This window comes from Drosophila sechellia, unplaced genomic scaffold (genome assembly GCF_004382195.2).
Source record: "Drosophila sechellia strain sech25 unplaced genomic scaffold, ASM438219v1 Y_16, whole genome shotgun sequence".
NCBI lineage: Eukaryota > Metazoa > Arthropoda > Insecta > Diptera > Drosophilidae > Drosophila > Drosophila sechellia.
The window spans coordinates 33576-57061 of NW_022611375.1; the positions used below are offsets into that span (position 1 = coordinate 33576).

A 23486-nucleotide genomic window follows, 5' to 3' on the forward strand; every position below is an offset into this window, starting at 1 on the left:
GACGAAGAGCGCAAGAAGAGGGTTCATAACTTATATAATACTTACACTTTCACTACTAAACAAAACACATAACCTAAAAATATTGAATAACAAATCCTCTTGGAAAATATAGAATTAAACATATGAGCACGGAAATCTAACCAGCAAAACCAACCAAAAAAAAAACAACATTACAAAAATCAATGCAGTTAAATATAAGCTAGCTGTTAAAGTGCTTCGAAACCGCTTTTTAATCTACATATATGGAGGAACAAGAGATAAAGTATTCTATTAAGAAAGTGCTGTGAATATATAATATATATATATAGTCAATATAACCATCTGAAAAATGGGAAGAACGGAAATTAAAGATTTGAATCCTCCAAATTTGGTGCACTGCCTACCCTTAGTGGTCTTATCAAACAGAGCTTCGGCACGATCCTGCTGCAGACGGTAGTTGACGAATTTGTCGAAACATAGCCATACTTTTGTGATTCCACCAAGATACGATCCTCGCCGACAACGAGACTGAACTCCTGCGAAGTAAAGTGGGAATTTCTACATAAATAAACTTTATTTGTTTGTGCATCCATTATAATATTACGTAGTTGGACAAGTAGATCTCAGCATGCATTTCGTAAACGGACTCGCCGCGAACTCCACCACTTTTTTTTTATTCTATGTCCAGTAAACCGCCTACAGACTTTCGACTGACTCCGTCTTATGGCAGCAGCATCCTTCTCGTCGATCTTCTGCACCAGTTTTCCGAAATTTTCCGGTGCTATAGCCACATCCCGGCTGTTAAGTGCAGCAGGAACGCCGGACGCAGACTGGGCTCTATTCATATCTTGGTTGCGAACACGATGAGTTACCAAAGTGCCGATGAACTTGCTATTGTTCACAATAATGGTCTCTTCCTTGCTAAGCTGCACATTATATTTTCGCTCATCCCCTCAATTACAATTTGCATAAAGAAGTCCTTGAAGAGCTGGATCCTAACCAAAAACTTTGGGTTGATAGCGATGTCACAGACATCGACGGTCTTATCGGAACGATCCTTCGTGAGTCTGGGATCTGAGATGTTTATGGTCTTATAATTTGTTTTTTAGCATGCTATCGACTTCTTTATTAACTAAATCTGAAACAGGCATAGCATAGATATATTGTTTGCTATAAATTGCCCCAGCATTGTTAGTATTTATTTCTCCTCGAATATCTGTTCGAAAAGGGAGTTGTCTATTTATTTTAGAATGCTCCTTTTAAATTTATTATTAATCTTATTTCGAAATCTTTTATTTGATTTAAAAATATTTTTATATTATGCATTTTTCGATTCTTTCAACGTCGTTCTTTCCTTCTCTCATTAACGTTTCGGTTTTAAATATTTTTGTTCATCAAAGTATTTTTTATAATAAATTCTTTTAATGAACGGACACTTTTTTCCTCAATTAAAGAACAATATTATATTAAATTATACCCTTTTCCGCATATATTTTAGCTCCAATTTTCCTTAATAGATTATACCCAATTAAAAAAGTCGGATTCTAAACCTTAATTTTCATAAAAAAATAATTATGTTTTGTTTCAATTATTGTAATTATATGATAATATTTTATAAATGAGTATCCGTGAACTATAGATACTCTCTTGTAAATTGGCAATTTTTTTTTATTTTCTGAGTCAATTAATATTTTTATTTTTTTTGTTTTTCTGTCTATTCTGGTTATATGAGCATTCCCTTGTAGGGTTCTGATCTAAAAAATCATCCTCATCAATTTTATTAATTCTCATTCCTTTCTGGGGTGGTTGACTTACGGTCCCAGTTGCTTTTAATTGCTCTTTTTAATAGGTTTTGAGGTTAAATTTGTTGTGCTGGGTATCAATTAAAATTATGTTTTGGAAAAAAAGAGTATGATTCTGTCTGTTATATAAAATTATTACTCTGACGATTGTAGTTATTATTCGGACGAGTTTATGGACTATCTACTTGCATTGGTTCTGGTGAGGGTTGAGGGTTAGAATTGTTAGTTAAATTCCAATTTTTATTCTGTCTAAAGTTCCCGTTTGTAGGCCAATTAATATTCTGATTATTGTTCTGATTACTATTCAATGTAATGAATATATTATTATGCTGCCTGGAATACACTGTATTATTATTCAATCTATTTGATATATTATTATGCAACGTGGAATCTACTGGATTAAATCTTAAGTTGTTTCCTAATTTTTATTTTCAATCCTAAATTCATAATACCTATTTAAGAATTGGGATCGAAAGTTGTTAGACTCTAGTTCCTGACACTTCGCCAGAGCATTTGCCAAGTCTGGTGGATTTAGGGAAAAGAGTGTTTTTGTGATTGAACTGTTCAATCCAGAAATACAAATTCTAAGAGCGTTTCTCCTAATTGTTTTATTAGTTTCTTTGGTTATTTCACTGTCCTTTCCATATGTCATTATAATTTTATTTATGAGTAATGTCATTTTCTTATTTCAAGTACGACTGGCAACCCCGGCAGTAGAAGCATGTTTAGTGAACAGAGCAACGTGAAAATTGTGAAACTAATTTTTACTGCAAAAACCCATAGAGGAGTCCAGAACTCTGGCACAAGCAGCAAGTAGTGACCCCCAAAGTCACTATCAGTGAAATTTTAATGCAACGTAAACAATTTCAATAAAAAAAAAAACACTGTACATTTATTCGAGGAGGGGCTCCGCTGCCCAGCTGCCACGTGGTCTCAAAAGCAGGGCCATTTGTATAAATGTGGCAACCCCAGCAGCAGAAGCTGGTGTAGTAAAATTCAGGACGCTTGTTTAGCTATTGAGCTTTTTCAATAGCTGTTGCGAATAAAAAAAGCCGAAGAACGTTTGCTTACTTTACGACAGTGTTTATATTGCGAATTGTTTACGGAAGCTAAGGCCGACAAATAGCTATATCGAATGCACAAGTTTAGTCTTTTCCGAAACACGAAGAAGTGGAAATTGGCGGGACAGACAGGCGAAATGCAGCGCCCAAGCTTAACGTAGGTAGATAACAAAAAGAACAAGGAATGAGCGCCGTACAGATAAAGCGGTTTGCACTATGTGCATCGCAACTGCTACCACTGACTAATTCGGCTTACAATATTAAAGAGTATGAGATTAGTCTACTGCACAGTTTTGGCGGCTGCATGACCTAAGATCCTCCCCCCGTTGGAAGCTTGGCTTCCAACAGAGTCCTCAAGGGGAAGCAGACACAGCTTGTTCACTGCCCGCCTTATTACTCCAGACGAGATCCGTAATTCTGCAACTCGAGCGACGCCGTCTCTGCCAGGAATCAACTGCATGACTCTCGCCAAAGGCCATCTCATTGGGGGTAGATTCCCGTCCTTAACAAGAACGACGTTGTCCACGGCTACGCCAGGCTTTGGGGTGCGCCACTTGGAGCGCTGCTGGAGCAACGAGAGTATTTGACTCTTCCTTCCATCGCGACCAAAATATTTTCTAAAGGAAGGAGATGCGCTGCTAAGAGTCAAGCCAATTGTAGTTTAGGCCCGTTATATCTTGCTCGTCAAACGACGAAGGCGGACCACCATTGAGAAAATGCGCCGGAGTGAGGACGTCCAGATCGGCAGGGTTCTCTGAAATGGGAACTAAAGGTCTGGAGTTAATAACTGCCGAGTTAGTTCTGCCTTCGAAGTTCCAGAAGTTCATTTTCGGCGCCGACAAAGTTGGTGGCGTTGTCTGACCAAATTTGCTTCGGCTTCCGCCGGGTGCATATGAACCTCTTGAGTCCGCACAGAAACGCAACTGTCGAGAGATCATTGATCAGCTCCAGGTGCACTGCCTCGGTTGCAAACCATATAAATACGCAGACGTAGCATTTAACCGCTTGTTGCGAGTATCCGACTTGTGAAAGAAGGGTCCACAGAAGTCTATACCAGCAACCTCAAAAGCGTGAGATCCTTCCAAGCGCTCCTTGGGAAGGTCCGCCATTATGTGCTCGCCATTATTATCCGAAAACATCTTATGTTCACGGCCTTGGTAACCGTCTTCCTCCCCCCAATAGGCCAATATTGGGATCGAATTGCACCCAGAAGAGCTCGAGGTCCGGCATGAAGATTGCTTTCATGGTAATGCGAAATAATTGCCAGTCACCTTGGGACCTTGGATGGGACCTTGAAAGGATTTTCGGGTGGCGGCCATCAAAGTCCAATGACGAATTCCGGAGGCGACCGCCTACTCTAAGAAGTCCAAATTGATCCAGGAACTGCGAGAGCGAGGATATGGGACTAGACGAGGAAACTCTTCCCAGCGTTTTTAGGGACTGCAGGTCCTCCCATAACTGCGCGAGCTGTACCAACCACAGCACCATATGAGTACCCTCTTGAATGTGTGCGACGGTGAGCCCAGGATGACGAATTCGATAACAAAATTTGTAAATGTATGCAAACACTCGTTGCAGTGAGGGGTAAGAATTTGCAAATTTGGAGCTAGCAATTACATCCACGTACGGCGACTTTACGATGAACACACTTCGACGAAGCTCAAGCACCGATTTGTCAGAACAAACACTTGTTGGCCAATCTCTTTCAGGCTCCGTAAGATAGGCGGGTCCACACAGCAGCTCATAAAACAGGCTAGCTCCTATTAACAGGTCAACACCCTGAGCTTTATGAAATTCCGGGTCGGCGAGCTTTTCTGGAATCTTCCAGTCCCCAATGTCAACATTAGAACTTGGCTGGCGCTCCGTGATATTGGGAGCGATAACTGCTGTTATGCTCGTTGAGAAATCCGAAGCGACAATTCCTACCTATGTTTTCGCAATTCCTACCGAGAATCCATCAGTCGCGGACCATCTAGATGGAGCAGCGTGTGATGCCTGATTCCACAGGTGCGGCAGCGGCTCGAACTGCATTGCCGTAGCTGATGACCTGCCTTTAGGCAATTTAGGCAAAGTGCTAGTCTCTTTGCCTCGCGCAGACGATCTATTGGCGCTAAGTCTCTAAATTGCGGGCAATAATATATGGCATGCTCTGCACTATGGCAAAGCATGCAACCAAGAGAATTTTGGGTGGTAGCAACTAGCGTCGAACGATTTCTGCCCACCTGAACGGCTGGCGCATAGGTTGCCACTGCGCAATCCACGGCCTCCAAAGTCCTACATCCCTGCTCCAGGAATGCAGCCATCGAATCCCACGACAGAATAAGGTTGGCAAAGACCGGATCCTCCAAGCGCTCCTCCCACTTAGCTTGGCTCGCCGCATCCAGCTTTTGCAGCAGCACTTGCACAATGATGCAGCCAGCGATTTGCTCAGTGGTGCCCAAACCCTTCAACGCACGAATGTGAGCGTTAAACTTGTCCGACAATTCCCGAAGCGATGCCACTGAACCATTCCGTACTACCTTTAAACCCAGAATCTAGTTGATGTGCGCCTGAAAAACAAGACGCCGATTATCAAACCTTTTTTGAAGCAACTCTAAAGCCACTTCGTAATTGCTGTTTGAAATCTCCAATGATCGTATAGTTTCCAGCGCTGAATCCCTCAAACATGACCGCAGATGTTGAAATTTCTCAATGTTGGAGAGGTCCGGATGGCTGTCGATTATGCTCGTGAACACGGAGTAAAAATCAGCCCAGTTTGCGTAGCCTCCGCCAAACGTTGGCAGCTGCACAGGCGGCAACGGCATCGGCCTCGGCCGCGGCTGCGTTTGAGGACCACTACACTGGTGGGGCACAACACCTTCCGCAAGCGTTGAGTGCGGCGCGAAATGCACATTGCGTTTGGCTATTTCCGCGCGCACACTAGCCTTGAATTCAACGATGAATTCATCGAAAGACTCGCTCCTTTCACTGCCAATTTCGTCGAAGTCCAATTCCACCAGTTCTGTATGCAGAAAATTGAACGCACTTTGCAGCTCATCAATCTGCAGCAGCCTCAGCGTAAGAGTGGGTTCGTCGTATCCGCTTAGCGTCTCATTAGACAGCCACGTTTGTAGCCTCTGCAACCTGTTGAACAGCGCATTGGCTTTGCGCTTTAAAAAAGTCACCCTGTTTTTGTCACCTTTAGCGGGCATAGCAACAAATCGCCTTTAGTTCGGTTCAGCGGGAAGATGAGCACAAAATAAATGCCGAAAATGCAAGCGAAGTCAATCCACGTAACGATATATGTAGCAATGTATGTATGTAATGCTAGCTCGCTTAAACAAATCCACTATCACCGAAATCACCACTCACTTGTCCAACCGACTGCGATTTAATGTATTTATATTTATTTATAAACGGGATAAGTGCATTAATTAATGCATGCAAATTAACACTATCACGTCGGGGTCACCAATGTTTAGCTATTGAGCTTTTTCAATAGCTGTTGCGAATAATAAAAAGCCGAAGAACGACAGGGTTTATTTTGCGAATTGCTTAAGGCAGCTAAGGCCGACAAAGAGCTATATCGAATGCACAAGTTTAGTCTTTTCCGAAACACGAAGAAGTGGCAATTGGCGGGACAGACAGCCGAAATGCAGCGCCCAAGCTTAACGTAGGTAGATAATAAAAAAGAACAAGCAATGAGCGCCGTACAGATAAAGCGGTTTGCACTATGTGCATCGCAACTGCTACCACTGACTAATTCGGCTTACAATATTAAAGAGTATGAGATTAGTCTACTGCACAGTTTTGGCGGCTGCATGACCCAAGATCCTCCCCCCGTTGGAAGCTTGGCTTCCAACAGAGTCCTCAAGGGGAAGCAGACACAGCTTGTTCACTGCCCGCCTTATTACTCCAGACGAGATCCGTAATTCTGCAACTCGAGCGACGCCGTCTCTGCCAGGAATCAACTGCATGACTCTCGCCAAAGGCCATCTCATTGGGGGTAGATTCCCGTCCTTAACAAGAACGACGTTGTCCACGGCTACGCCAGGCTTTGGGGTGCGCCACTTGGAGCGCTGCTGGAGCAACGAGAGTATTTGACTCTTCCTTCCATCGCGACCAAAATATTTGCTAAAGGAAGGAGATGCGCTGCCAAGAGTCAAGCCAATTGTAGTTTAGGCCCGTTATATCTGGCTCGTCAAACGACGAAGGCGGACCACCATTGAGAAAATGCGCCGGAGTGAGGACGTCCAGATCGGCAGGGTTCTCTGAAATGGGAACTGAAGGTCTGGAGTTAATAACTGCCGAGTTAGTTCTGCCTTCGAAGTTCCAGAAGTTCATTTATAAATACGCAGACGTAGCATTTAACCGCGGGCTTGTTGCGAGTATCCGACTTGTGAAAGAAGGGTCCACAGAAGTCTATACCAGCAACCTCAAAAGCGTGAGATCCTTCCAAGCGCTCCTTGGGAAGGTCCGCCATTATGTGCTCGCCATTATTATCCGAAAACATCTTATGTTCACGGCCTTGGTAACCGTCTTCCTCCCCCCAATAGGCCAATATTGGGATCGAATTGCACCCAGAAGAGCTCGAGGTCCGGCATGAAGATTGCTTTCATGGTAATGCGAAATAATTGCCAGTCACCTTGGGACCTTGGGATGGGACCTTGGAAGGATTTTCGGGTGGCGGCCATCAAAGTCCAATGACGAATTCCGGAGGCGACCGCCTACTCTAAGAAGTCCAAATTGATCCAGGAACTGCGAGAGCGAGGATATGGGACTAGACGAGGAAACTCTTCCCAGCGTTTTTAGGGACTGCAGGTCCTCCCATAACTGCGCGAGCTGTACCAACCACAGCACCATATGAGTACCCTCTTGAATGTGTGCGACGGTGAGACCAGGATGACGAATTCGATAACAAAATTTGTAAATGTATGCAAACACTCGTTGCAGTGAGGGGTAAGAATTTGCAAATTTGGAGCTAGCAATTACATCCACGTACGGCGACTTTACGATGAACACACTTCGACGAAGCTCAAGCACCGATTTGTCAGAACAAACACTTGTTGGCCAATCTCTTTCAGGCTCCGTAAGATAGGCGGGTCCATGCGCCCAGAGTGACGATTCGCTAATCTCAGACGGCAGGGATCCTCTGGATAAGATGTCAGCCGGATTTAACGCTGTTGGAACATAACGCCAAGCCGTGACATCTGTCAGCTCCTGACAGCTCCTTGCTAGCTGAAGAAGGAACGCGGGAAGCTATTAAGGCGCTACCGCAAGGGCGCGCAGCCTCCAGACACAACCCAGCCCAGACGAGTTTTTTGAAGCAGGGGCAGTCCTGGCAACAACTTTATCTGACCTACGCACAGCAGCTCATAAAACAGGCTAGCTCCTATTAACAGGTCAACACCCTGAGCTTTATGAAATTCCGGGTCGGCGAGCTTTTCTGGAATCTTCCAGTCCCCAATGTCCACATTAGAACTTGGCTGGCGCTCCGTGATATTGGGAGCGATAACTGCTGTTATGCTCGTTGAGAAATCCGAAGCGACAATTCCTACCTATGTTTTCGCAATTCCTACCGAGAATCCATCAGTCGGGGACCATCTAGATGGAGCAGCGTGTGATGCCTGATTCCACAGGTGCGGCAGCGGCTCGAACTGCATTGCCGTAGCTGATGACCTGCCTTTAGGCAATTTAGGCAAAGTGCTAGTCTCTTTGCCTCGCGCAGACGATCTACTGGCGCTAAGTCTCTAAATTGCGGGCAATAATATATGGCATGCTCTGCACTATGGCAAAGCATGCAACCAAGAGAATTTTGGGTGGTAGCAACTAGCGTCGAACGATTTCTGCCCACCTGAACGGCTGGCGCATAGGTTGCCACTGCGCAATCCACGGCCTCCAAAGTCCTACATCCCTGCTCCAGGAATGCAGCCATCGAATCCCACGACAGAATAAGCGTAAGAGTGGGTTCGTCGTATCCGCTTAGCGTCTCATTAGACAGCCACGTTTGTAGCCTCTGCAACCTGTTGAACAGCGCATTGGCTTTGCGCTTTAAAAAAGTCACCCTGTTTTTGTCACCTTCAGCGGGCATAGCAACAAATCGCCTTTAGTTCGGTTCAGCGGGAAGATGAGCACAAAATAAATGCCGAAAATGCAAGCGAAGTCAATCCACGTAACGATATATGTAGCAATGTATGTATGTAATGCTAGCTCGCTTAAACAAATCCACTATCACCGAAATCACCACTCACTTGCCCAACCGACTGCGATTTAATGTATTTATATTTATTTATAAACGGGATAAGTGCATTAATTAATGCATGCAAATTAACACTATCACGTCGGGGTCACCAATGTTTAGCTATTGAGCTTTTTCAATAGCTGTTGCGAATAATAAAAAGCCGAAGAACGACAGTGTTTATTTTGCGAATTGCTTAAGGCAGCTAAGGCCGACAAAGAGCTATATCGAATGCACAAGTTTAGTCTTTTCCGAAACACGAAGAAGTGGCAATTGGCGGGACAGACAGCCGAAATGCAGCGCCCAAGCTTAACGTAGGTAGATAATAAAAAAGAACAAGCAATGAGCGCCGTACAGATAAAGCGGTTTGCACTATGTGCATCGCAACTGCTACCACTGACTAATTCGGCTTACAATATTAAAGAGTATGAGATTAGTCTACTGCACAGTTTTGGCGGCTGCATGACCCAAGATCCTCCCCCCGTTGGAAGCTTGGCTTCCAACAGAGTCCTCAAGGGGAAGCAGACACAGCTTGTTCACTGCCCGCCTTATTACTCCAGACGAGATCCGTAATTCTGCAACTCGAGCGACGCCTTCTCTGCCAGGAATCAACTGCATGACTCTCGCCAAAGGCCATCTCATTGGGGGTAGATTCCCGTCCTTAACAAGAACGACGTTGTCCACGGCTACGCCAGGCTTTGGGGTGCGCCACTTGGAGCGCTGCTGGAGCAACGAGAGTATTTGACTCTTCCTTCCATCGCGACCAAAATATTTGCTAAAGGAAGGAGATGCGCTGCCAAGAGTCAAGCCAATTGTAGTTTAGGCCCGTTATATCTGGCTCGTCAAACGACGAAGGCGGACCACCATTGAGAAAATGCGTCGGAGTGAGGACGTCCAGATCGGCAGGGTTCTCTGAAATGGGAACTAAAGGTCTGGAGTTAATAACTGCCGAGTTAGTTCTGCCTTCGAAGTTCCAGAAGTTCATTTTCGGCGCCGACAAAGTTGGTGTCGTTGTCTGACCAAATTTGCTTCGGCTTCCGCCGGGTGCATATGAACCTCTTGAGTCCGCACAGAAACGCAACTGTCGAGAGATCATTGATCAGCTCCAGGTGCACTGCCTCGGTTGCAAACCATATAAATACGCAGACGTAGCATTTAACCGCGGGCTTGTTGCGAGTATCCGACTTGTGAAAGAAGGGTCCACAGAAGTCTATACCAGCAACCTCAAAAGCGTGAGATCCTTCCAAGCGCTCCTTGGGAAGGTCTGCCATTATGTGCTCGCCATTATTATCCGAAAACATCTTATGTTCACGGCCTTGGTAACCGTCTTCCTCCCCCCATAGGCCAATATTGGGATCGAATTGCACCCAGAAGAGCTCGAGGTCCGGCATGAAGATTGCTTTCATGGTAATGCGAAATAATTGCCAGTCACCTTGGGACCTTGGGATGGGACCTTGGAAGAATTTTCGGGTGGCGGCCATCAAAGTCCAATGACGAATTCCGAACTCCGGCGACCGCCTACTCTAAGAAGTCCAAATTGATCGAGGAACTGCGAGAGCGAGGATATGGGACTAGACGAGGAAACTCTTCCCAGCGTTTTTAGGGACTGCAGGTCCTCCCATAACTGCGCGAGCTGTACCAACCACAGCACCATATGAGTACCCTCTTGAATGTGTGCGACGGTGAGCCCAGGATGACGAATTCGATAACAAAATATGTAAATGTATGCAAACACTCGTTGCAGTGAGGGGTAAGAATTTGCAAATTTGGAGCTAGCAATTACATCCACGTACGGCGACATTACGATGAACACACTTCGACGAAGCTCAAGCACCGATTTGTCAGAACAAACACTTGTTGGCCAATCTCTTTCAGGCTCCGTAAGATAGGCGGGTCCATGCGCCCAGAGTGACGATTCGCTAGTCTCAGACGGCAGGGATCCTCTGGATAAGATGTCAGCCGGATTTAACGCTGTTGGAACATAACGCCAAGCCGTGACATCTGTCAGCTCCTGACAGCTCCTTGCTGGCTGAAAAAGGAACGCGTGAAGCTATTAAGGCGCTACGGCAAGGGCGCAGACTCCAGACACAACCCAGCCCAGACGAGTTTTTTGAAGCAGGGGCAGTCCTGGCAACAACTTTATGTGACCTACGCACAGCAGCTCATAAAACAGGCTAGCTCCTATTAACAGGTCAACACCCTGAGCTTTATGAAATTCCGGGTCGGCGAGCTTTTCTGGAATCTTCCAGTCCCCAATGTCCACATTAGAACTTGGCTGGCGCTCCGTGATATTGGGAGCGATAACTGCTGTTATGCTCGTAGAGAAATCCGATGCGACAATTCCTACCTATGTTTTCGCAATTCCTACCGAGAATCCATCAGTCGCGGACCATCTAGATGGAGCAGCGTGTGATGCCTGATTCCACAGGTGCGGCAGCGGCTCGAACTGCATTGCCGTAGCTGATGACCTGCCATTAGGCAATTTTGGCAAAGTGCTAGTCTCTTTGCCTCGCGCAAGTCTCTAAATTGCGGGCAATAATATATGGCATGCTCTGCACTATGGCAAAGCATGCAACCAAGAGAATTTTGGGTGGTAGCAACTAGCGTCGAACGATTTCTGCCCACCTGAACGGCTGGCGCATAGGTTGCCACTGCGCAATCCACGGCCTCCAAAGTCCTACATCCCTGCTCCAGGAATGCAGCCATCGAATCCCACGACAGAATAAGGTTGGCAAAGACCGGATCCTCCAAGCGCTCCTCCCACTTAGCTTGGCTCGCCGCATCCAGCTTTTGCAGCAGCACTTGCACAATGATGCAGCCAGCGATTTGCTCAGTGGTGCCCAAACCCTTCAACGCACGAATGTGAGCGTTAAACTTGTCCGACAATTCCCGAAGCGATGCCACTGAACCATTCCGTACTACCTTTAAACCCAGAATCTAGTTGATGTGCGCCTGAAAAACGAGTGCCGATTATCAAACCTTTTTTGAAGCAACTCTAAAGCCACTTCGTAGTTGCTGTTTGAAATCTCCAATGATCGGATAGTTTCCAGCGCTGAATCCCTCAAACATGACCGCAGATGTTGAAATTTCTCAATGTTGGAGAGGTCCGGATGGCTGTCGATTATGCTCGTGAACACGGAGTAAAAATCAGCCCAGTTTGCGTGGCCTCCGCCAAACGTTGGCAGCTGCACAGGCGGCAACGGCATCGGCCTCGGCCGCGGCTGCGTTTGAGGACCACTACACTGGTGGGGCACAACACCTTCCGCAAGCGTTGAGTGCGGCGCGAAATGCACATTGCGTTTGGCTATTTCCGCGCGCACACTAGCCTTGAATTCAACGATGAATTCATCGAAAGACTCGCTCCTTTCACTGCCAATTTCGTCGAAGTCCAATTCCACCAGTTCTGTATGCAGAAAATTGAACGCACTTTGCAGCTCATCAATCTGCTCCAGCCTCAGCGTAAGAGTGGGTTCGTCGTATCCGCTTAGCGTCTCATTAGACAGCCACGTTTGTAGCCTCTGCAACCTGTTGAACAGCGCATTGGCTTTGCGCTTTAAAAAAGTCACCCTGTTTTTGTCACCTTCAGCGGGCATAGCAACAAATCGCCTTTAGTTCGGTTCAGCGGGAAGATGAGCACAAAATAAATGCCGAAAATGCAAGCGAAGTCAATCCACGTAACGATATATGTAGCAATGTATGTATGTAATGCTAGCTCGCTTAAACAAATCCACTATCACCGAAATTACCACTCACTTGCCCAACCGACTGCGATTTAATGTATTTATATTTATTTATAAACGGGATAAGTGCATTAATTAATGCATGCAAATTAACACTATCACGTCGGGGTCACCAATGTTTAGCTATTGAGCTTTTTCAATAGCTGTTGCGAATAATAAAAAGCCGAAGAACGACAGTGTTTATTTTGCGAATTGCTTAAGGCAGCTAAGGCCGACAAAGAGCTATATCGAATGCACAAGTTTAGTCTTTTCCGAAACACGAAGAAGTGGCAATTGGCGGGACAGACAGCCGAAATGCAGCGCCCAAGCTTAACGTAGGTAGATAATAAAAAAGAACAAGCAATGAGCGCCGTACAGATAAAGCGGTTTGCACTATGTGCATCGCAACTGCTACCACTGACTAATTCGGCTTACAATATTAAAGAGTATGAGATTAGTCTACTGCACAGTTTTGGCGGCTGCATGACCCAAGATCCTCCCCCCGTTGGAAGCTTGGCTTCCAACAGAGTCCTCAAGGGGAAGCAGACACAGCTTGTTCACTGCCCGCCTTATTACTCCAGACGAGATCCGTAATTCTGCAACTCGAGCGACGCCTTCTCTGCCAGGAATCAACTGCATGACTCTCGCCAAAGGCCATCTCATTGGGGGTAGATTCCCGTCCTTAACAAGAACGACGTTGTCCACGGCTACGCCAGGCTTTGGGGTGCGCCACTTGGAGCGCTGCTGGAGCAACGAGAGTATTTGACTCTTCCTTCCATCGCGACCAAAATATTTGCTAAAGGAAGGAGATGCGCTGCCAAGAGTCAAGCCAATTGTAGTTTAGGCCCGTTATATCTGGCTCGTCAAACGACGAAGGCGGACCACCATTGAGAAAATGCGCCGGAGTGAGGACGTCCAGATCGGCAGGGTTCTCTGAAATGGGAACTAAAGGTCTGGAGTTAATAACTGCCGAGTTAGTTCTGCCTTCGAAGTTCCAGAAGTTCATTTATAAATACGCAGACGTAGCATTTAACCGCGGGCTTGTTGCGAGTATCCGACTTGTGAAAGAAGGGTCCACAGAAGTCTATACCAGCAACCTCAAAAGCGTGAGATCCTTCCAAGCGCTCCTTGGGAAGGTCTGCCATTATGTGCTCGCCATTATTATCCGAAAACATCTTATGTTCACGGCCTTGGTAACCGTCTTCCTCCCCCCATAGGCCAATATTGGGATCGAATTGCACCCAGAAGAGCTCGAGGTCCGGCATGAAGATTGCTTTCATGGTAATGCGAAATAATTGCCAGTCACCTTGGGACCTTGGGATGGGACCTTGGAAGGATTTTCGGGTGGCGGCCATCAAAGTCCAATGACGAATTCCGGAGGCGACCGCCTACTCTAAGAAGTCCAAATTGATCCAGGAACTGCGAGAGCGAGGATATGGGACTAGACGAGGAAACTCTTCCCAGCGTTTTTAGGGACTGCAGGTCCTCCCATAACTGCGCGAGCTGTACCAACCACAGCACCATATGAGTACCCTCTTGAATGTGTGCGACGGTGAGCCCAGGATGACGAATTCGATAACAAAATTTGTAAATGTATGCAAACACTCGTTGCAGTGAGGGGTAAGAATTTGCAAATTTGGAGCTAGCAATTACATCCACGTACGGCGACTTTACGATGAACACACTTCGACGAAGCTCAAGCACCGATTTGTCAGAACAAACACTTGTTGGCCAATCTCTTTCAGGCTCCGTAAGATAGGCGGGTCCATGCGCCCAGAGTGACGATTCGCTAATCTCAGACGGCAGGGATCCTCTGGATAAGATGTCAGCCGGATTTAACGCTGTTGGAACATAACGCCAAGCCGTGACATCTGTCAGCTCCTGACAGCTCCTTGCTGGCTGAAAAAGGAACGCGTGAAGCTATTAAGGCGCTACCGCAAGGGCGCAGCCTCCAGACACAACCCAGCCCAGACGAGTTTTTTGAAGCAGGGGCAGTCCTGGCAACAACTTTATCTGACCTACGCACAGCAGCTCATAAAACAGGCTAGCTCCTATTAACAGGTCAACACCCTGAGCTTTATGAAATTCCGGGTCGGCGAGCTTTTCTGGAATCTTCCAGTCCCCAATGTCAACATTAGAACTTGGCTGGCGCTCCGTGATATTGGGAGCGATAACTGCTGTTATGCTCGTTGAGAAATCCGAAGCGACAATTCCTACCTATGTTTTCGCAATTCCTACCGAGAATCCATCAGTCGCGGACCATCTAGATGGAGCAGCGTGTGATGCCTGATTCCACAGGTGCGGCAGCGGCTCGAACTGCATTGCCGTAGCTGATGACCTGCCTTTAGGCAATTTAGGCAAAGTGCTAGTCTCTTTGCCTCGCGCAGACGATCTACTGGCGCTAAGTCTCTAAATTACGGGCAATAATATATGGCATGCTCTGCACTATGGCAAAGCATGCAACCAAGAGAATTTTGGGTGGTAGCAACTAGCGTCGAACGATTTCTGCCCACCTGAACGGCTGGCGCATAGGTTGCCACTGCGCAATCCACGGCCTCCAAAGTCCTACATCCCTGCTCCAGGAATGCAGCCATCGAATCCCACGACAGAATAAGGTTGGCAAAGACCGGATCCTCCAAGCGCTCCTCCCACTTAGCTTGGCTCGCCGCATCCAGCTTTTGCAGCAGCACTTGCACAATGATGCAGCCAGCGATTTGCTCAGTGGTGCCCAAACCCTTCAACGCACGAATGTGAGCGTTAAACTTGTCCGACAATTCCCGAAGCGATGCCACTGAACCATTCCGTACTACCTTTAATCCCAGAATCTAGTTGATGTGCGCCTGAAAAACAAGACGCCGATTATCAAACCTTTTTTGAAGCAACTCTAAAGCCACTTCGTAATTGCTGTTTGAAATCTCCAATGATCGGATAGTTTCCAGCGCTGAATCCCTCAAACATGACCGCAGATGTTGAAATTTCTCAATGTTGGAGAGGTCCGGATGGCTGTCGATTATGCTCGTGAACACGGAGTAAAAATCAGCCCAGTTTGCGTAGCCTCCGCCAAACGTTGGCAGCTGCACAGGCGGCAACGGCATCGGCCTCGGCCGCGGCTGCGTTTGAGCCACTTCGTAATTGCTGTTTGAAATCTCCAATGATCGATAGTTTCCAGCGCTGAATCCCTCAAACATGACCGCAGATGTTGAAATTTCTCAATGTTGGAGAGGTCCGGATGGCTGTCGATTATGCTCGTGAACACGGAGTAAAAATCAGCCCAGTTTGCGTAGCCTCCGCCAAACGTTGGCAGCTGCACAGCGGCAACGGCATCGGCCTCGGCCGCGGCTGCGTTTGAGGACCACTACACTGGTGGGGCACAACACCTTCCGCAAGCGTTGAGTGCGGCGCGAAATGCACATTGCGTTTGGCTATTTCCGCGCGCACACTAGCCTTGAATTCAACGATGAATTCATCAAAAGACTCGCTCCTTTCACTGCCAATTTCGTCGAAGTCCAATTCCACCAGTTCTGTATGCAGAAAATTGAACGCACTTTGCAGCTCATCAATCTGCTCCAGCCTCAGCGTAAGAGTGGGTTCGTCGTATCCGCTTAGCGTCTCATTAGACAGCCACGTTTGTGGCCTCTGCAACCTGTTGAACAGCGCATTGGCTTTGCGCTTTAAAAAAGTCACCCTGTTTTTGTCACCTTCAGCGGGCATAGCAACAAATCGCCTTTAGTTCGGTTCAGCGGGAAGATGAGCACAAAATAAATGCCGAAAATGCAAGCGAAGTCAATCCACGTAACGATATATGTAGCAATGTATGTATGTAATGCTAGCTCGCTTAAACAAATCCACTATCACCGAAATCACCACTCACTTGCCCAACCGACTGCGATTTAATGTATTTATATTTATTTATAAACGGGATAAGTGCATTAATTAATGCATGCAAATTAACACTATCACGTCGGGGTCACCAATGTTTAGCTATTGAGCTTTTTCAATAGCTGTTGCGAATAATAAAAAGCCGAAGAACGACAGTGTTTATTTTGCGAATTGCTTAAGGCAGCTAAGGCCGACAAAGAGCTATATCGAATGCACAAGTTTAGTCTTTTCCGAAACACGAAGAAGTGGCAATTGGCGGGACAGACAGCCGAAATGCAGCGCCCAAGCTTAACGTAGGTAGATAATAAAAAAGAACAAGCAATGAGCGCCGTACAGATAAAGCGGTTTGCACTATGTGCATCGCAACTGCTACCACTGACTAATTCGGCTTACAATATTAAAGAGTATGAGATTAGTCTACTACACAGTTTTGGCGGCTGCATGACCCAAGATCCTCCCCCCGTTGGAAGCTTGGCTTCCAACAGAGTCCTCAAGGGGAAGCAGACACAGCTTGTTCACTGCCCGCCTTATTACTCCAGACGAAATCCGTAATTCTGCAACTCGAGCGACGCCGTCTCTGCCAGGAATCAACTGCATGACTCTCGCCAAAGGCCATCTCATTGGGGGTAGATTCCCGTCCTTAACAAGAACGACGTTGTCCACGGCTACGCCAGGCTTTGGGTGCGCCACTTGGAGCGCTGCTGGAGCAACGAGAGTATTTGACTCTTCCTTCCATCGCGACCAAAATATTTGCTAAAGGAAGGAGATGCGCTGCCAAGATTCAAGCCAATTGTAGTTTAGGCCCGTTATATCTGGCTCGTCAAACGACGAAGGCGGACCACCATTGAGAAAATGCGTCGGAGTGAGGACGTCCAGATCGGCAGGGTTCTCTGAAATGGGAACTAAAGGTCTGGAGTTAATAACTGCCGAGTTAGTTCTGCCTTCGAAGTTCCAGAAGTTCATTTTCGGCGCCGACAAAGTTGTGTCGTTGTCTGACCAAATTTGCTTCGGCTTCCGCCGGGTGCATATGAACCTCTTGAGTCCGCACAGAAACGCAACTGTCCAGAGATCATTGATCACCTCCAGGTGCACTGCCTCGGTTGCAAACCATATAAATACGCAGACGTAGCATTTAACCGCGGGCTTGTTGCGAGTATCCGACTTGTGAAAGAAGGGTCCACAGAAGTCTATACCAGCAACCTCAAAAGCGTGAGATCCTTCCAAGCGCTCCTTGGGAAGGTCTGCCATTATGTGCTCGCCATTATTATCCGAAAACATCTTATGTTCACGGCCTTGGTAACCGTCTTCCTCCCCCCCATAGGCCAATATTGGGATCGAATTGCACCCAGAAGAGCTCGAGGTCCGGCATGAAGATTGCTTTCATGGTAATGCGAAATAATTGCCAGTCACCTTGGGACCTTGGGATGGGACCTTGGAAGGATTTTCGGGTGGCGGCCATCAAAGTCCAATGACGAATTCCGGAGGCGACCGCCTACTCTAAGAAGTCCAAATTGATCGAGGAACTGCGAGAGCGAGGATATGGGACTAGACGAGGAAACTCTTCCCAGCGTTTTTAGGGACTGCAGGTCCTCCCATAACTGCGCGAGCTGTACCAACCACAGCACCATATGAGTACCCTCTTGAATGTGTGCGACGGTGAGCCCAGGATGACGAATTCGATAACAAAATATGTAAATGTATGCAAACACTCGTTGCAGTGAGGGGTAAGAATTTGCAAATTTGGAGCTAGCAATTACATCCACGTACGGCGACATTACGATGAACACACTTCGACGAAGCTCAAGCACCGATTTGTCAGAACAAACACTTGTTGGCCAATCTCTTTCAGGCTCCGTAAGATAGGCGGGTCCATGCGCCCAGAGTGACGATTCGCTAGTCTCAGACGGCAGGGATCCTCTGGATAAGATGTCAGCCGGATTTAACGCTGTTGGAACATAACGCCAAGCCGTGACATCTGTCAGCTCCTGACAGCTCCTTGCTGGCTGAAAAGGAACGCGTGAAGCTATTAAGGCGCTACCGCAAGGGCGCAGACTCCAGACACAACCCAGCCCAGACGAGTTTTTTGAAGCAGGGGCAGTCCTGGCAACAACTTTATCTGACCTACGCACAGCAGCTCATAAAACAGGCTAGCTCCTATTAACAGGTCAACACCCTGAGCTTTATGAAATTCCGGGTCGGCGAGCTTTTCTGGAATCTTCCAGTCCCCAATGTCCACATTAGAACTTGGCTGGCGCTCCGTGATATTGGGAGCGATAACTGCTGTTATGCTCGTAGAGAAATCCGATGCGACAATTCCTACCTATGTTTTCGCAATTCCTACCGAGAATCCATCAGTCGCGGACCATCTAGATGGAACAGCGTGTGATGCCTGATTCCACAGGTGCGGCAGCGGCTCGAACTGCATTGCCGTAGCTGATGACCTGCCTTTAGGCAATTTTGGCAAAGTGCTAGTCTCTTTGCCTCGCGCAAGTCTCTAAATTGCGGGCAATAATATATGGCATGCTCTGCACTATGGCAAAGCATGCAACCAAGAGAATTTTGGGTGGTAGCAACTAGCGTCGAACGATTTCTGCCCACCTGAACGGCTGGCGCATAGGTTGCCACTGCGCAATCCACGGCCTCCAAAGTCCTACATCCCTGCTCCAGGAATGCAGCCATCGAATCCCACGACAGAATAAGGTTGGCAAAGACCGGATCCTCCAAGCGCTCCTCCCACTTAGCTCGGCTCGCCGCATCCAGCTTTTGCAGCAGCACTTGCACAATGATGCAGCCAGCGATTTGCTCAGTGGTGCCCAAACCCTTCAACGCACGAATGTGAGCGTTAAACTTGTCCGACAATTCCCGAAGCGATGCCACTGAACCATTCCGTACTACCTTTAAACCCAGAATCTAGTTGATGTGCGCCTGAAAAACGAGATGCCGATTATCAAACCTTTTTTGAAGCAACTCTAAAGCCACTTCGTAATTGCTGTTTGAAATCTCCAATGATCGGATAGTTTCCAGCGCTGAATCCCTCAAACATGACCGCAGATGTTGAAATTTCTCAATGTTGGAGAGGTCCGGATGGCTGTCGATTATGCTCGTGAACACGGAGTAAAAATCAGCCCAGTTTGCGTGCCTCCGCCAAACGTTGGCAGCTGCACAGGCGGCAACGGCATCGGCCTCGGCCGCGGCTGCGTTTGAGGACCACTACACTGGTGGGGCACAACACCTTCCGCAAGCGTTGAGTGCGGCGCGAAATGCGCATTGCGTTTGGCTATTTCCGCGCGTACACTAGCCTTGAATTCAACGATGAATTCATCGAAAGACTCGCTCCTTTCACTGCCAATTTCGTCGAAGTCCAATTCCACCAGTTCTGTATGCAGAAAATTGAACGCACTTTGCAGCTCATCAATCTGCTCCAGCCTCAGCGTAAGAGTGGGTTCGTCGTATCCGCTTAGCGTCTCATTAGACAGCCACGTTTGTAGCCTCTGCAACCTGTTGAACAGCGCATTGGCTTTGCGCTTTAAAAAAGTCACCCTGTTTTTGTCACCTTCAGCGGGCATAGCAACAAATCGCCTTTAGTTCGGTTCAGCGGGAAGATGAGCACAAAATAAATGCCGAAAATGCAAGCGAAGTCAATCCACGTAACGATATATGTAGCTATGTATGTATGTAATGCTAGCTCGCTTAAACAAATCCACTATCACCGAAATCACCACTCACTTGCCCAACCGACTGCGATTTAATGTATTTATATTTATTTATAAACGGGATAAGTGCATTAATTAATGCATGCAAATTAACACTATCACGTCGGGGTCACCAATGTTTAGCTATTGAGCTTTTTCAATAGCTGTTGCGAATTAAAAAAATCCGAAGAACGACAGTGTTTATTTTGCGAATTGCTTAAGGCAGCTAAGGCCGACAAAGAGCTATATCGAATGCACAAGTTTAGTCTTTTCCGAAACACGAAGAAGTGGCAATTGGCGGGACAGACAGCCGAAATGCAGCGCCCAAGCTTAACGTAGGTAGATAATAAAAAAGAACAAGCAATGAGCGCCGTACAGATAAAGCGGTTTGCACTATGTGCATCGCAACTGCTACCACTGACTAATTCGGCTTACAATATTAAAGAGTATGAGATTAGTCTACTGCACAGTTTTGGCGGCTGCATGACCCAAGATCCTCCCCCCGTTGGAAGCTTGGCTTCCAACAGAGTCCTCAAGGGGAAGCAGACACAGCTTGTTCACTGCCCGCCTTATTACTCCAGACGAGATCCGTAATTCTGCAACTCGAGCGACGCCTTCTCTGCCAGGAATCAACTGCATGACTCTCGCCAAAGGCCATCTCATTGGGGTAGATTCCCGTCCTTAACAAGAACGACGTTGTCCACGGCTACGCCAGGCTTTGGGGTGCGCCACTTGGAGCGCTGCTGGAGCAACGAGAGTATTTGACTCTTCCTTCCATCGCGACCAAAATATTTGCTAAAGGAAGGAGATGCGCTGCCAAGAGTCAAGCCAATTGTAGTTTAGGCCCGTTATATCTTGCTCGTCAAACGACGAAGGCGGACCACCATTGAGAAAATGCGCCGGAGTGAGGACGTCCAGATCGGCAGGGTTCTCTGAAATGGGAACTAAAGGTCTGGAGTTAATAACTGCCGAGTTAGTTCTGCCTTCGAAGTTCCAGAAGTTCATTTTCGGCGCCGACAAAGTTGTCTGACCAAATTTGCTTCGTCTTCCGCCGGGTGCATATGAACCTCTTGAGTCCGCACAGAAACGCAACTGTCGACAGATCATTGATCAGCTCCAGGTGCACTGCCTCGGTTGCAAACCATATAAATACGCAGATGTAGCATTTAACCGCGGCTTGTTGCGAGTATCGACTAGTGAAAGAAGGGTCCACAGAAGTCTATACCAGCAACCTCAAAAGCGTGAGATCCTTCCAAGCGCTCCTTGGGAAGGTCCGCCATTATGTGCTCGCCATTATTATCCGAAAACATCTTATGTTCACGGCCTTGGTAACCGTCTTCCTCCCCCCAATAGGCCAATATTGGGATCGAATTGCACCCAGAAGAGCTCGAGGTCCGGCATGAAGATTGCTTTCATGGTAATGCGAAATAATTGCCAGTCACCTTGGGACCTTGGGATGGGACCTTGGAAGGATTTTCGGGTGGCGGCCATCAAAGTCCAATGACGAATTCCGGAGGCGACCGCCTACTCTAAGAAGTCCAAATTGATCCAGGAACTGCGAGAGCGAGGATATGGGACCAGACGAGGAAACTCTTCCCAGCGTTTTTAGGGACTGCAGGTCCTCCCATAACTGCGCGAGCTGTACCAACCACAGCACCATATGAGTACCCTCTTGAATGTGTGCGACGGTGAGCCAGGATGACGAATTCGATAACAAAATTTGTAAATGTATGCAAACACTCGTTGCAGTGAGGGGTAAGAATTTGCAAATTTGGAGCTAGCAATTACATCCACGTACGGCGACTTTACGATGAACACACTTCGACGAAGCTCAAGCACCGATTTGTCAGAACAAACACTTGTTGGCCAATCTCTTTCAGGCTCCGTAAGATAGGCGGGTCCATGCGCCCAGAGTGACGATTCGCTAATCTCAGACGGCAGGCATCCTCTGGATAAGATGTCAGACGGATTTAACACTGTTGGAACATAACGCCAAGCCGTGACATCTGTCAGCTCCTGACAGCTCCTTGCTGGCTGAAGAAGGAACGCGTGAAGCTATTAAGGCGCTACCACAAGGGCGCGCGCAGCCTCCAGACACAACCCAGCCCAGACGAGTTTTTTGAACAGGGGCAGTCCTGGCAACAACTTTATCTGACCTACGCACAGCAGCTCATAAAACAGGCTAGCTCCTATTAACAGGTCAACACCCTGAGCTTTATGAAATTCCGGGTCGGCGAGCTTTTCTGGAATCTTCCAGTCCCCAATGTCCACATTAGAACTTGGCTGGCGCTCCGTGATATTGGGAGCGATAACTGCTGTTATGCTCGTTGAGAAATCCGAAGCGACAATTCCTACCTATGTTTTCGCAATTCCTACCGAGAATCCATCAGTCGCGGACCATCTAGATGGAGCAGCGTGTGATGCCTGATTCCACAGGTGCGGCAGCGGCTCGAACTGCATTGCCGTAGCTGATGACCTGCCTTTAGGCAATTTAGGCAAAGTGCTAGTCTCTTTGCCTCGCGCAGACGATCTACTGGCGCTAAGTCTCTAAATTGCGGGCAATAATATATGCATGCTCTGCACTATGGCAAAGCATGCAACCAAGAGAATTTTGGGTGGTAGCAACTAGGTTTGCCACCTGCGCAATCCACGGCCTCCAAAGTCCTACATTCCTGCTCCAGGAATGCAGCCATCGAATCCCACGACAGAATAAGGTTGGCAAAGACCGGATCCTCCAAGCGCTCCTCCTACTTGCTTTTGCAGCAGCACTTGCACAATGATGCAGCCAGCGATTTGCTCAGTGGTGCCCAAACCCTTCAACGCACGAATGTGAGCGTTAAACTTGTCCGACAATTCCCCGAAGCGATGCCACTGAACCATTCCGTACTACCTTTAAAACCCAGAATCTAGTTGATGTGCGCCTGAAAAACGAGACGCGATTATCAAACCTTTTTTGAAGCAACTCTAAAGCCACTTCGTAATTGCTTTTTGAAATCTCCAATGATCGGATAGTTTCCAGCGCTGAATCCCTCAAACATGACCGCAGATGTTAAATTTCTCAATGTTGGAGAGTCCGGATGGCTGTCGATTATGCTCGTGAACACGGAGTAAAAATCAGCCCAGTTTGCGTAGCCTCC

The 23486-nt window shown here is 47.3% G+C and overlaps 1 pseudogene; it reads right to left on the reverse strand.

Moving 5' to 3' along the window:
* Window positions 1–229: 229 nt before the first annotated feature.
* LOC116803405 lies at window positions 230–1069 on the reverse strand (annotated as a pseudogene).
* Between the last annotated feature and the right edge of the window lie 22417 nt (window positions 1070–23486).